Raw genomic sequence first — 12,908 nt, 5'->3', positions numbered from 1 at the left:
AACATACCACCTGCTACTTTACTTCGTTTGAAGTAGATATGTATCAGATTACATTGAAAAAAGAAGAAAAAGTAAATGACCACATACAAAAGTTTCCCCAAAATAATTAGTTTTTGAATTTGACACTGAGATTTCCAAAACTTCTCAGGGGGAGGGGGAATACAGAGCCTCAATTTTAGAAGTGTTTGCACACATTTTACATTGGCAACTTTTTGATTAGAATTCTATACCATAGCTGCAAATTGCTTGTTTCCTACTAGCAATTATTTGTAATTTGTTCCTCCTCAAGAGCATAAATTAGCTAGGTCTGAACTGTGAACTGCCAATATTAAATAAACACCTGCAGAGGAAGGAAATGACTCTTTGTGACATGTTAATAAATACAGTCTACTTTGTATATATGTAGTATATATTATTACCACACAATGTAATGAAAAAATACTACTGCAACAGGGGAGACAAAATTTCATTTTTCCTTAATATGTATTTCATAATAATAAGACACTACTCAGGGGTGAACAATACATTATATGCATATGTTTTGTGTATGCTTTAAATGAAAAGGAACCAGGAGTTAATAGTACTTAACCTCTTCCTTACTCATTTTCTCCTCTAAATTATATCTCCCCACTACTGCCACCATGGCTCTTTTCCACCCTGCAGAATTCTAGGTGTGAGCTTAGCTTTATAAACACACACATGAAATCTGACGGAAGCAAAATCAGCTGGGTGTTTTTTTTACATGGGGGGAGCTGCGAAGGAAAGGATTAAGCAGCATTCAATTTTTCTTTCTTTCTCTCTTTCTCTCTCTCACACACTATTTTCCAGCACAAGAGATGCTATACCTCCAGAAAGTATCCCATTTCCAATGCTGCTCTGACCAAAGAAAAATGATGACTGGGAAGGCCTATATTGAAAACTGCATATGTTCACAGAACCAGAATGACTTACTTCACTTAAATTAATTGGAATTATAATCCATTTCTATGGGCCATCATTCCCACTAAAATCTGCCCCATGTAACATACCACATTAACTATATTCATGAGCCTGTATAAAAAAGTGTTACAGACTAAAGGTCGTTTTCAAGCGTCTTGTGAAAAACACAATATATTTTAAAGACGTACGGAAAAATAAAGAAATACAACCAGCCAAGAGTTTCACCCATAGAGTACAGTATTAATCATGCCATACTGAATGAATTCAAACAGTTTACAAATGATACACAGCAGAATAATTGCAATACCTTTGGGGTTAAAAATGATAGTGATTTAACAGCATACACCATACTACCGTTGTAGCACAAGAATAATAATAGTCTCTCCAGATGTAATTTTCATTGCAAAGACTAAAAATACTCAAATTGTTGGTATTTAGACCCAGGATTGTTCTTACCACCAACATTAACCTCAATAGTTTTAAGGACATTCACCTACTGAACCAACATCACCTTCCCTCCTTAAAATGTACTAGTCCAACTGACTTCAGAATGTAGAATTAAGCTTTGAGCCTTTGAAGAACATATGGGTGTATGTTAAATTTCCCATTCAAACACTAACTTCACAAAATGCATAAAGAATTCAGGTCATTATTTGAGGCAAGGAATTTGCAATGTAACATCTGGATTAAAAGTAACACAGCAACAATTATGATCTCCCAGAATCAGATGCCAAAATACTTCGTTTTAATAGAAGAAAATAATAAAAATACTTCACATACTGTATCAACCTTGCAGCACAATCCTGTGCTTGTTTACCATTGGGATTACACCCGAGTAAGCGTGGCCAAGAGTACACTGTAAAAGGTCTTTCAATGACAAGTGTGCACTGACTGGGCCCCTGATTGTATGTTCAGTGATGTGTGGGCTTGTTTGCAATCCAATAAGCGAGCAGAAGCTCTTAAACCAGATGGGTTCAGACACCATAAGCATATATGCAGTGTTATACAGTGGTGCCTCGCAAGACGAAATTAATTCGTTCCGCAGGTTTTGCCGTCTAGCAAATTTTTCGCCTTGCGATGCACGGTTTCCCATAGGAAACAAAGTCGCGAAAAGTTTTCGTCTTGCGAAGCAAGCCCATAGGGAAATTCGTCTTGCGAGGCAAATCGAAAACGGAAAAACCTTTCGTCTAGCGAGTTTTTTGTCTTGCGAGGCATTCGTCTTGCGAGGTACCACTGTACAGTATTTCGCTTCTCTGGGTATCACTTGACATTGAACTGCACTTCCCACTTTGAGCTCACCACTTGGGTGAGATCCTTTCCCAGCTCCTCACAGTCTGTTTTCACCACCCTAAACTGTCATCACAGAAAGTGACTGCTGCCTCAGGTGATTTATGGAGACTTTAAAAAAGACTGGCCCCAAAAGAGATCCTGGGGGATATCCTGCATAGCTGTCAACTTTTCCCTTTTCTTGCGAGGAATCCTATTCGGAATAAGGGAATTTCCCTTAAAAAAAGGGAAACTTTGACAGCTATGGTATCCTGCCTCTCTCTTGCGAGAAATGCGCATTCATCTCAACTGCTTGCTGTTCTTTAACCAGTTACTGACCCACGAAGCACACGCCTTTTATCCCATGCCTGCTGCTATATTCATTCAAGAGCCTTTGATGTGGGTCGTCATATATACGTATATATAAAACTTTTTCTTTGGAAAAAGGTCTTAAGTAGCACACAAGCACGGAAGTGCACAAGGTGCTTCCAACACTTAAATGACTAATAAAACTGAAACTGGGGTTCATGCAGAATCGCCTATTTTTGCACCAGCCGAGCAGCTTGCCCCCCTACCCACCCAATGGCAAAGTTTGACCTTCGCAGTTCTGCATAGGAAACCTTTCTGTGTTCACGGGCCAGCAGCAGCAGCAAGCCAGTTACTGTACTTCTTGGCTGTTCCTGGCCAGCTAGCAAAGGGGGACGGGAATCCTACAATAAAATTAGTGGCTGTATTCTGCACATGCTCATGAGCACGTTCCCAACCTCCCTTAAGTTTCGTATACGGAGGACAGAATGAGACCTTCCTGCAGCTACAAGCGCTGCCGCCAGCCTGGCACGAGACGGTCGCAACCAGAAAGGGCTGCGCGCGCCGCCTCAATAACGAGCCTGGGGGGGGGGGAACACACACACGAGATCGCGCGTGCGCACAGCCCTTTTCGGGAGCTCGCCCCTCCCCCGCGACGAACTGACCCCCTCTTCTCTCTCCTTCCGCTTGTTCGTACTCCCTGGTTGACGCCCCCCCCCCCCCCACGTTCCCGTCAACTCCCCTTACCAGCGGAAATCGACCAGCTCGGCTTTCTTTCGGCTTCCTCTACTTGATTGACAGGCTCGGGCCCCTCTCCAGGGGCGGGGCTTTCACCCCGGGAGAGCCAACGCCGGCGAAGGGCGGGTGGGCGGCGTTGCGGATTGGCTGAGGCGGGCGGGAGAGCGGGACTTGTAAAATGGCTGCCAGTCGCTTTTGCCTTATTTTTTTCCTCTCTGGCCATTTGGGGGGGGGCGCGTGGAAAGCCCGTCCTTGTACCGCATCCAGTCTTGGGTGTTGTTGTTTAGTCATTTAGTCGTGTCCGACTCTTCGTGACCCCATGGAGCAGAGCACGCCAGGCACTTCTGTCTTCCTCTGCCTCCCACAGTTTGGTCAGACTCATGTCGAGAACACTATCCAACCATCTCGTCCTCTGTCGTCCCCTTCTCCTTCTCAGTCTGTACAGTAGTACCTCGGGTTAAATACTTAATTCGTTCTGGAGGTCCGTTCTTAACCTGAAACTGTTCTTAACCTGAAGCACCACTTTAGCTAATGGGGCCTCCTGCTGTCTCTGCACCGCCAGAGCACGATTTCTGTTCTCATCCTGAAGCAAAGTTCTTAACCCAAGGTACTGTTATGGAAAAATTCTGGGTGCGGGGTTACTCTGCCACCCAGCTCATCGGACTAAGTCCGTGGGTCCCTGCGGAAGAAAATGAGCTCAGCCGGACACAGGAGCAAACTGCAGAAGGTCCAAGTTTATTGCGCAACAGGTTCAAGGCGAGATTGAACAGCGAGAAAGGGGTGGCATGAACTTTTGAGATTTCCCTCCATGTCCCAGAATACAGTGCATGAAACGTCACGAATACATTATGGGAAGGTTGGGTTTCACAAGTTACATCATGAATATACTTTACACGTCATGAATACATTATGAAAAGGTGGGATTACATTAATTAGCATTTTCGGATGAGGGAGGGGGGATATGCGGAGCGGGAAATATACATAGATACACATTTATTGAGTACCGGTGGTGGCAAGACAATGGGCCAGGAATATACATCGTCTGTCACCTAGTATTGCCCGAAGGAAGGATTTGCAAAACTATCTGACAGGATTAAGAAGTTCCTGCGTACGTGACCTGCCGCTTTGGGGATTATGGAAGTAGGGACAGCATCATGGAGTCCAAGGGGAACTGAGTTGAATGGCACCGAGAACGAGCAGATCAGAACCACGGCTGATTTTATATCAATTTTTGAAGATTTCAGTGATTTCTAAGCCACTCTGTACTAGAGAGCAAAAGCAGAAACAGAGTGGATACATTGTAACAGGATTTTGACAGTATTACTTGAGAGATTATGGAGGACAGGGGAGGGGTGATGGAGTCCTAGAGAAATTGAGCAAATATATTGTAGTGAAGAAGACATTGCCCCCCCCCCCCGTTCCGTATCAGTCCCCCATTCGGAGATAGATTTGCATTAAAGTTCTGTAAGAACTTGCAAATCTTTTCTCCGCACCCTAAATCTCGGTGAATGGGATGTGTGGCTTTATGCAAACCTGAAAGGGACTTGCAAGCCATGCCTCTTACGGTCATTTGCAAGTATATCAGTGCAGGTAGCTGCATATAGGGTATTATATAAAGAACACCTCTTGTATTTTGTTGCTAAATTACTTGTGGCATTCTCAGTAGTGTTTTATGCTTTACACCTAGCAGGAAGGTCTAATTGACTGAAAAATGCAGTTGGTGTTTTGTCCTTCGCCATTTTTGTGTATTTCTCAGGTGTCAAGCTAGCTCTTCTGTGGTCTCACACTGACATAGTGCTACAGCAACACATCCTGTCTGTTGAATCCCCTCAGGGCTTTCATTTAACCATGTCGCCTGGCATTCACCATAGCTGGCACAGGTTTGGGCACCTCTGAGGGAGATGTCTTCGCCTTGGCCTTTAGCTATGGGATTTTATTATAGGCTGTGGTTTTGCACGCATGGGGGTTGCTCACTTGCACTTAAAGGACCAAAAGGCTAATTGCAGCCTGGATACACGTGCCCAATTCAAACTGAGTCCAATTTGAATTTATCTTGCCCCATGGTTCTCAACTCTTCAAACCAATCTGTTAAAAGAAAACCATTCTTAACAAGGGCAGTTGTCCAAATAAGTCAATTTAAGTCTATAAGGAATCATTCCTGCTAAACCAAAGCATATCCACCTTCATGTTTCTTAGAAGCTTCTCCTTGGTAAAGCAAGTTTTAGCACATTTTTAAAATGGGTAGGGAAGGTTGGCATAGTGCCAGGTGGGACAACGAATTGTGGTTATCTAAACATTGGACTACACAATAGTGTGAGCTATTAGAAAGTATAAAATGCATGAGAATTCTCCACTGGTGTGTAAGGAATAAGACATTAAACATAAAAACAGTTACACACAATAAATTGCCCCCCTTTGTGGAAATCACACTGTCAGACACATTTCAACATTCTTACATAATAACACATAATACAAAACAAAATAATTAAATATCTGTTGCATATCTTGACACCATTGTGATCTTTTACGTATGTATCTTTTGAATCTTGGAGCAGAGGCTTGAGGTTCAAGTGAAAAGATGTCCTTGTAAGTCAACTCCACCCCCCTTTGTCAGGCCCACTCCCCCAGCAGTCTCTGTTGTCTGTTGTTGCTGGTCTTGCGATGGCGAAGTACTGAGTTGAGGGGTTGTTGCTGCTTTTCATCATTGCACATCTGTAGAAGTGATATCCTGTAAGGGGGCAGGGTTTTGGGGTGACTTAAAAACACAGTTAGACAAGGAAAGGGCAAAAGGTAAAAGGGATGTCCTCCAGTTTCCATGGGAAGCTGCAAATAATAACAATCTTAGTGGATTAAACATTTTATTCATTATCACATTTCCATATAATTACTGTGATTATCTGCTAAGTTTGTTTGCTTTCCTTCACTTAATTTTTGTTGTTGTTGTTCTTTTCATATTATAAAATAAAAAATTACTCCACATGTATAGAAAGAGAACTGTAAAAAATACAAAGGTTAAAAAATAAAAAAGAAAGCAAAAAATTAGATTACCAGTTAGATGAAAATGGACTTGACACAAAGACATCAGATTCAGAAAATAACTATTATTAAATATATTATCAAAACCACACAGATTACTACTAGACTGGGGGGGGGGGGAAAGGGAAAACCATGGGGGGGAAACTTTAAATTCACCATGTGCTATCTGATAAAAGAACTTCATGAAACTGACTTTCAACATGTGATGAACATGTCCCCAAAGTAGAACACACACACACAAAATGACCTATGAGGAACCAAAAATAAATAAATGCTAAGACACACAATTAATACGAAACTTGAAGTAACCTGAAGTAATCTGTTTTGGCATTTTAACATCCCAAATGACGTGACAACATCAGCTGTAATGTTAATAGCGGAATACTGGGAAATGAGTTAATACCAAGAAAAATGAATGGCAATTTAAAGTTGTGTGGGTACCTTGCACTAGCCAAAATGACAGAATTAGTAAGAAATGCTCAGGCCAAAGGTAAACAAGTACCATTCCACAAACAATGTTTGGTTGTGCTTCGATTAACTTCATAGACATCATGGAGAAACTGATTAAATAAATGAAAACAGATTATTTGTAACTTTAAAAAATGTCAAAGGCACAAAGAGATAGAGGTCACTAATACAGCAGGGATTCAGACTTGTTTCACAGAACAGAAAGAAAGTTGCTGTGGGAGGAAAAGGGACAAACACTTTGTTATCAGGGTTCACATACCTGTTAAAAGGGAAAATTATTTCATGTGAAAAGCCTGTCAGGAAATGCTGTTCCTAAAATTCCCAATCAGGGGGGAATGCTTTGATATTTACCTGTGAAAAGAATTTTGCATGTTAAGATTTGGAACCTGGAAAGCTCTTGACTTTTGATGGGCTAGTTTGTTTTTTTTTTTGTTTTTTTTTTGTAGCCTTTTGTCTTAAGTAGCCCCTGGGGCAAAGACAGATTAAGGGTGATTTCCCTCAATGGTTCTGACTTTTCTTTTACATTTGGAAGAAACCTCCTCTCCCTCCTTACAGTCCCCCCCCCCCCGTCCTCTCTCTCTCTCTTCTTTAGCTGATCTAGCCTCTGTGCATGTGCAGAGTTCATGTCTCAGCAAACCTTTTGTACTATTGAAAATGTTGCATCCTTTGGCTAAATTAACATTTGAATAAGGGAAGGGAAGGGTATGGAGTAGATTTTGAAAACAGGGTTTGATTTTAAACAAAAAAGAGAAACTCAGCAATTTAAGTATTTACCAAAGCTAGCGATTTCGGCCCAAGCAAACGAGACTGCTTCCTTTATGTACAGGAAAGGGCTAATATCCCTCTGGCCATTCGCGGAACAATCAACCGCTCTCTTATTTATGAGTAAAAATGGCCAGAGAGTTAGAATTCATAGGAATTTTTTTTTTTTTAAACATTCTCAGTCATTTCGGCCTTACCATTTGCAGACAAATTTTACTGCCCCTTTATTTACAGGATGGATGGTCAAGGCGCCTATGTATTCGTATGCCAATGCTTGCAGACACATGGCCTTCCACACAGCCACAAATTGGGAGAGTTGAAAGGGACCCTGGGGTCATGTAGTCCAACCCTCCAAAATATAGGGTTCACAACAAGATCTCACAGCAAGATTTGTACTACCAAAGAGACATACACATTTAAGTACAGATTTACAGCTGGGAAAGGAAACATCTATGCTCATATCATGTACTAAAGAAGAGGAAAATAAAAGTACATAACTTTACACAGAACCCTTTTGCAGAACTTGAGATAGTTTGAGTGAGTTTGCTTTCTTAGATTAAAGAATGCAAGTTCCTAGAGAAATAAAGGAAGATTGAATTGAGCAGTTTTCCCTAGGATAGGGAGAGGATCTTTTATAAAGCAAAGTTAGTTCAATTGATATAACCACTCACAAATAATTAAAACAGCCATAGATTTGATTTAAAAGGAAGACAAAAGTGACAATTTTCCTGAACTTGCAGAGGAATAGTAAGCCTAATCTATGCCCCCCCCTTGCAGTTTCCTTTAAAGGAAGCTTACTCAGGAGTAAATTTACCTGGCACAGAATAAGAAGGAGAAGGAGGGAAAAAAAAAACCCTGAAAGAGACAGAATGAAACAGGGGGGGGGGGCATTTTCTAAGAAAAGAGGCCAGGAAGTCTTATAGAGACTGATATCAGGAGCCTTACAATAACTCTTCTGTCCAACCAAATCAAAGTTAAAACTGGACTCAGATATTTTCTTAGAAGGAACACCATACTTTCATAGGCATATGCTTAATGAAATACATACACTGCATTTTAGCTTGAGAGCAGTTGGCTCAACTAGGCTTTTGCAGCAGAAACATTAGGTTATCAGCACCTTCCAAAATAAGACTGTAGACTCGCAATCTCAAAAGTTGGGGCAAAGCAAGAGGTGGGGTAAACATTTGCACACTTCATTCTCATTTTCTCTTATTTAGGACTGCTAAGATCCAGCATGACTTCCTTAGATTTAAATTTTGAAGCAAGCTTGCAGTTTAAACTATGCACACTTAAGAAAGGCAGTCTGCCAGAGACAGAAGGAACAGACAACACACATAACGGACAACATGCAAACATACATATTCTCATATATGTATTAACAGACAACACACATAACAGACAACATGTAAACATATATATTCTCATCCTTTAGTTGGTTATTGCAAGGAGATGGGCCACTACCTTTGGCTTCATTAAGTGAAATTAGTAGGAAGGTCCCACATGGTTTTATGAGCCTCCTTGCCTCTTCAAACACACCACCAGGTAATCAGACTGGTAGGGCTCACAACGCTTGGTTGACTGGGTACCCCTTTATAGATGCATGCGTTGCTGTTGTTGCTTTTTTGCTTTTTCCTTTTTTTTGGGGGGGTGTGTGTCTGGGATAGAGAAGGGGAAAAAAGAGGGGTTGATTAGGATTGGTATGTCTAGGGGTTTGGTACGCTTAGTACAGGGACGTATAGTAAAGAGGAGAAGGGGCTTCTAGTTGCCTGGCAACTTCCTTAGTGGGTTTTAGAGAGCTCTAGCTATCCGGTTCCTTGCGTTCCATTTCCTATTTCCTTATTTCCTTATTTCCTATAACCTGGGGTCTCTTTCCACTCTGCCGGTCCTGCCCAATTCCTCATGGGCTATCCCTCCTGGCAACCTCCTACCTATCGTCACATCTCAGGAAAAGGGGCCCTACTGGACGCCCGCGCCATGCAGTGCCAGATCGGGTGGTCCCTGGATAGAATTTCGGGTCGAAAATCCCCCTTGCTTTCGGAAGCGAGCTTACAGTACACGTGGTATGTAGCTCGACCGGTGCGGCTGGGATTGGGATAGAAAGCAAGACCACTTCCTGCCCCCTAGAAAGGACGCTCGGGAAGATCGGAAAGAGAGCTCCAACCCCTTGCTTTCAACTGGGATGCCCGTTGCAGAGAGTCGGCTATCTTTCAAGTCGGGTCTCTCCGTCTTACTTTCGGGCTCCCAATTGGTGCGGCTGGCTGGAGATTTTAAGGAAAAGGGATAGAGCTCAGAACCCCCCTTTCGGGTTGAGCAGCGGTCCACGGTCTCTCTCACTAACCGGACCAAGAGAAAGGCAAGAAGGAGCGATAGAGAGGAGGGCAGAGAATTCAGTTGCCAGGAGACTTCCACCCCCTTCCCACCAGTGCACTGGATTTTCCTTTTTCCTTATACTCACGCGTCTTCTATGATGATCCCGGGATCGATGAATAAGCCGGCTGGATCCCTCTTTTGCTCCCCGGCTGAACTCCTAGGGCTTTCGATTACCGCCCAGAAGATGGCTGGGGGTCCAAAAGGATCTTCCCAGGCAAAATGGCCTGGAGCCGGCTGAAGATTTCGGGGCCCCCAGTCAGCAGCTTGGGAGAACCACAAGCCCCACGTTGGGCAGCCAACTGTTATGGAAAAATTCTGGGTGCGGGGTTACTCTGCCACCCAGCTCATCGGACTAAGTCCGTGGGTCCCTGCGGAAGAAAATGAGCTCAGCCGGACACAGGAGCAAACTGCAGAAGGTCCAAGTTTATTGCGCAACAGGTTCAAGGCGAGATTGAACAGCGAGAAAGGGGTGGCATGAACTTTTGAGATTTCCCTCCATGTCCCAGAATACAGTGCATGAAACGTCACGAATACATTATGGGAAGGTTGGGTTTCACAAGTTACATCATGAATATACTTTACACGTCATGAATACATTATGAAAAGGTGGGATTACATTAATTAGCATTTTCGGATGAGGGAGGGGGGATATGCGGAGCGGGAAATATACATAGATACACATTTATTGAGTACCGGTGGTGGCAAGACAATGGGCCAGGAATATACATCGTCTGTCACCTAGTATTGCCCGAAGGAAGGATTTGCAAAACTATCTGACAGGATTAAGAAGTTCCTGCGTACGTGACCTGCCGCTTTGGGGATTATGGAAGTAGGGACAGCATCATGGAGTCCAAGGGGAACTGAGTTGAATGGCACCGAGAACGAGCAGATCAGAACCACGGCTGATTTTATATCAATTTTTGAAGATTTCAGTGATTTCTAAGCCACTCTGTACTAGAGAGCAAAAGCAGAAACAGAGTGGATACATTGTAACAGGATTTTGACAGTATTACTTGAGAGATTATGGAGGACAGGGGAGGGGTGATGGAGTCCTAGAGAAATTGAGCAAATATATTGTAGTGAAGAAGACATTGCCCCCCCCCCCGTTCCGTATCAGTACTATTTCTGGTTTAGCGGAGTCTGTAACCTGAGGCGTATGTAACCTGAAGCGTATGTAACCCGAGGTACCACTGTACTTGAAAGTTTAGGACGGGTCAGCATACTTTTTCATCCATTGGCCAGTCCACCGTCTCCCTCAGACCATGTGGTGGGCAGGACTATATTTTGAAGGAGAAAAAATGAACAAATTCTTATGCCCCACAAATAATAATAATAATAATAATAATAATAATAATAATAATAATTTATTATTTGTACCCCGCCCATCTGGCTGGGTTTCCCCAGCCACTCTGGGCGGCTTCCAACAAAGATGAAAGATACACTAAAATGTCACATATTAAAAACTTCCCTGAACAGGGCTGCCTTCAGATGTCTTCTGAATGTCAGGTAGATGTTTATTGCTTTGACATCTGATGGGAGGGCGTTCCACAGGGCGGGCACCACCACCGAGAAGGCCCTCTGCCTGGTTCCCTGTAACATCATAATAATAATAATAATAATAATAATAATAATAATAATAATAATAATAATAATAAATTTTATTTATATCCCGCCCTCCCCAGCCGAAGCCGGGCTCAGGGCGGCTAACAACACTAAAATAGTGCAACATTATAAAAACATCATAAGAATTAATTAAAATCAGAATTGATGGCAACCATAAACTAAAGTATTGTAAAGATTGCCAAAGGAGGGAGTCAGGCTGTGCCCTAACCAAAGGCCTGGTGGAACAGCTCTGGCCTCTCGCAGTGAGGGAACCGCCAGAAGGCCCTCGGAGCTGGACCTCAGTGTCTGGGCAGAATGATGGGGGTGGAGACGCTCCTTCAGGTATACTGGACCGAGGCCGTTTAGGGCTTTAAAGGTCAGCACCAACACTTTGAATTGTGCTCAGAAACGTACTGGGAGCCAATGTAGCTCCCAGTCACCAGTCTAGCTGCTGGATTCTGGATTAGTTGTAGTTTCCGGGTCACCTTCAAAGGTAGCCCCACGTAGAGTGCATTGCAGTAGTCCAAGCGGGAGATAACCAGAGCATGCACCATTCTGGTGAGGCAGTCCGCAGGCAGATAGGGTCTCAGCCTACGTACCAGATGGAGCTGGTAAACAGCTGCCCTGGACACAGATTTGACCTGTGCCTCCATGGACAGCTGTGAGTCCAAAATGACTCCCAGGCTGCGCACCTGGTCCTTCAGGGGCACAGTTACCCCATTCAGGACCAGGGAATCCTCCACACCTGCCCGCCTCCTCAGGGATGCATTTTAAATAAAAACACACATTCTGCTCATGTAAAAACATCAGGCAGACTCCACAAATAATCTAGAGATGCATTTTAAATAAAAGAACAGCGTGTAAAAACACGCTGATTCCCAGACCATCCACAGGCTGGATTGAGAAGACAATTAGGCCGCATCTGGCCCCCGGGCCTTAGGTTGCCTACCCTTGGTTTAGGATAATGGTGGGACTAAGCCTTGGCCTGCTCAGGCTCTCAGCCCCACACCTATCCCCACCCCACAAGATTTGTCTTATATGCTTGTACTCTGCTCCACAGACAGGTGAAGGCATTCCTCTCTAACTAGGCCTTTGGCTGATTGACTTCTGATGCCCTTTTAAATGTGTTATTGGTTTGTTTTTGTTATTTTTATTATGCATGTGGCTTTTTTATTTTGTAATTTAATGTTGTAAATCAACCTGAGATCTATGGGTGTAGGGCAGAGGTAAGGTAAAGAACCCCTGGATGGTTAAATCCAGTCAAAGGCGATCATGGGGTTGTGGCGCTCATCTTGCTTTCAGGCTGAGGGAGCCATGTTTGTCCACAGACATCCTTCTGAATACTGTGGCCAGCATGACTAAACCACTTCTGGCACAACGGAACACCATGACAGAAACCAGAGCACACAGAAACACTGTTT

The 12,908-nt window shown here is 43.3% G+C and overlaps 1 protein-coding gene and 1 long non-coding RNA gene across 9 annotated transcripts in view; one reads left to right on the top strand and one right to left on the bottom strand.

Annotated features, from left to right (window-relative positions):
* NMNAT3 (nicotinamide nucleotide adenylyltransferase 3) overlaps positions 1-3,359 on the bottom strand; it is a 32,112-nt gene extending 28,753 nt beyond the window's left edge. Inside the window, exon 1 of one of the 4 annotated variants that reach the window (XM_082221943.1) lies at positions 3,259-3,359. The gene's annotated coding sequence lies outside the window, so the exon portion shown is untranslated. Of the gene's footprint in view, positions 1-1,719; positions 1,942-2,802; positions 3,128-3,258 lie in introns of those variants that run through there. The other 3 variants (XM_082221945.1, XM_082221944.1, XM_082221946.1) reach the window with 3 other exon arrangements.
* The window catches only part of LOC309532033, a 136,719-nt gene continuing 127,049 nt past the window's right edge, over positions 3,239-12,908 (top strand). For 2 of the 5 annotated variants that reach the window (XR_014219529.1, XR_014219530.1), the window contains exon 1: positions 3,400-3,522. This is a non-coding gene — a long non-coding RNA (uncharacterized lncRNA). The other 3 variants (XR_014219531.1, XR_014219528.1, XR_014219532.1) reach the window with 3 other exon arrangements.

The sequence above is a fragment of the Podarcis vaucheri genome (assembly GCF_965113315.1).
Source record: "Podarcis vaucheri genome assembly, chromosome: 5".
NCBI lineage: Eukaryota > Metazoa > Chordata > Lepidosauria > Squamata > Lacertidae > Podarcis > Podarcis vaucheri.
This window is presented reverse-complemented; position numbering and strand designations above follow the sequence as displayed.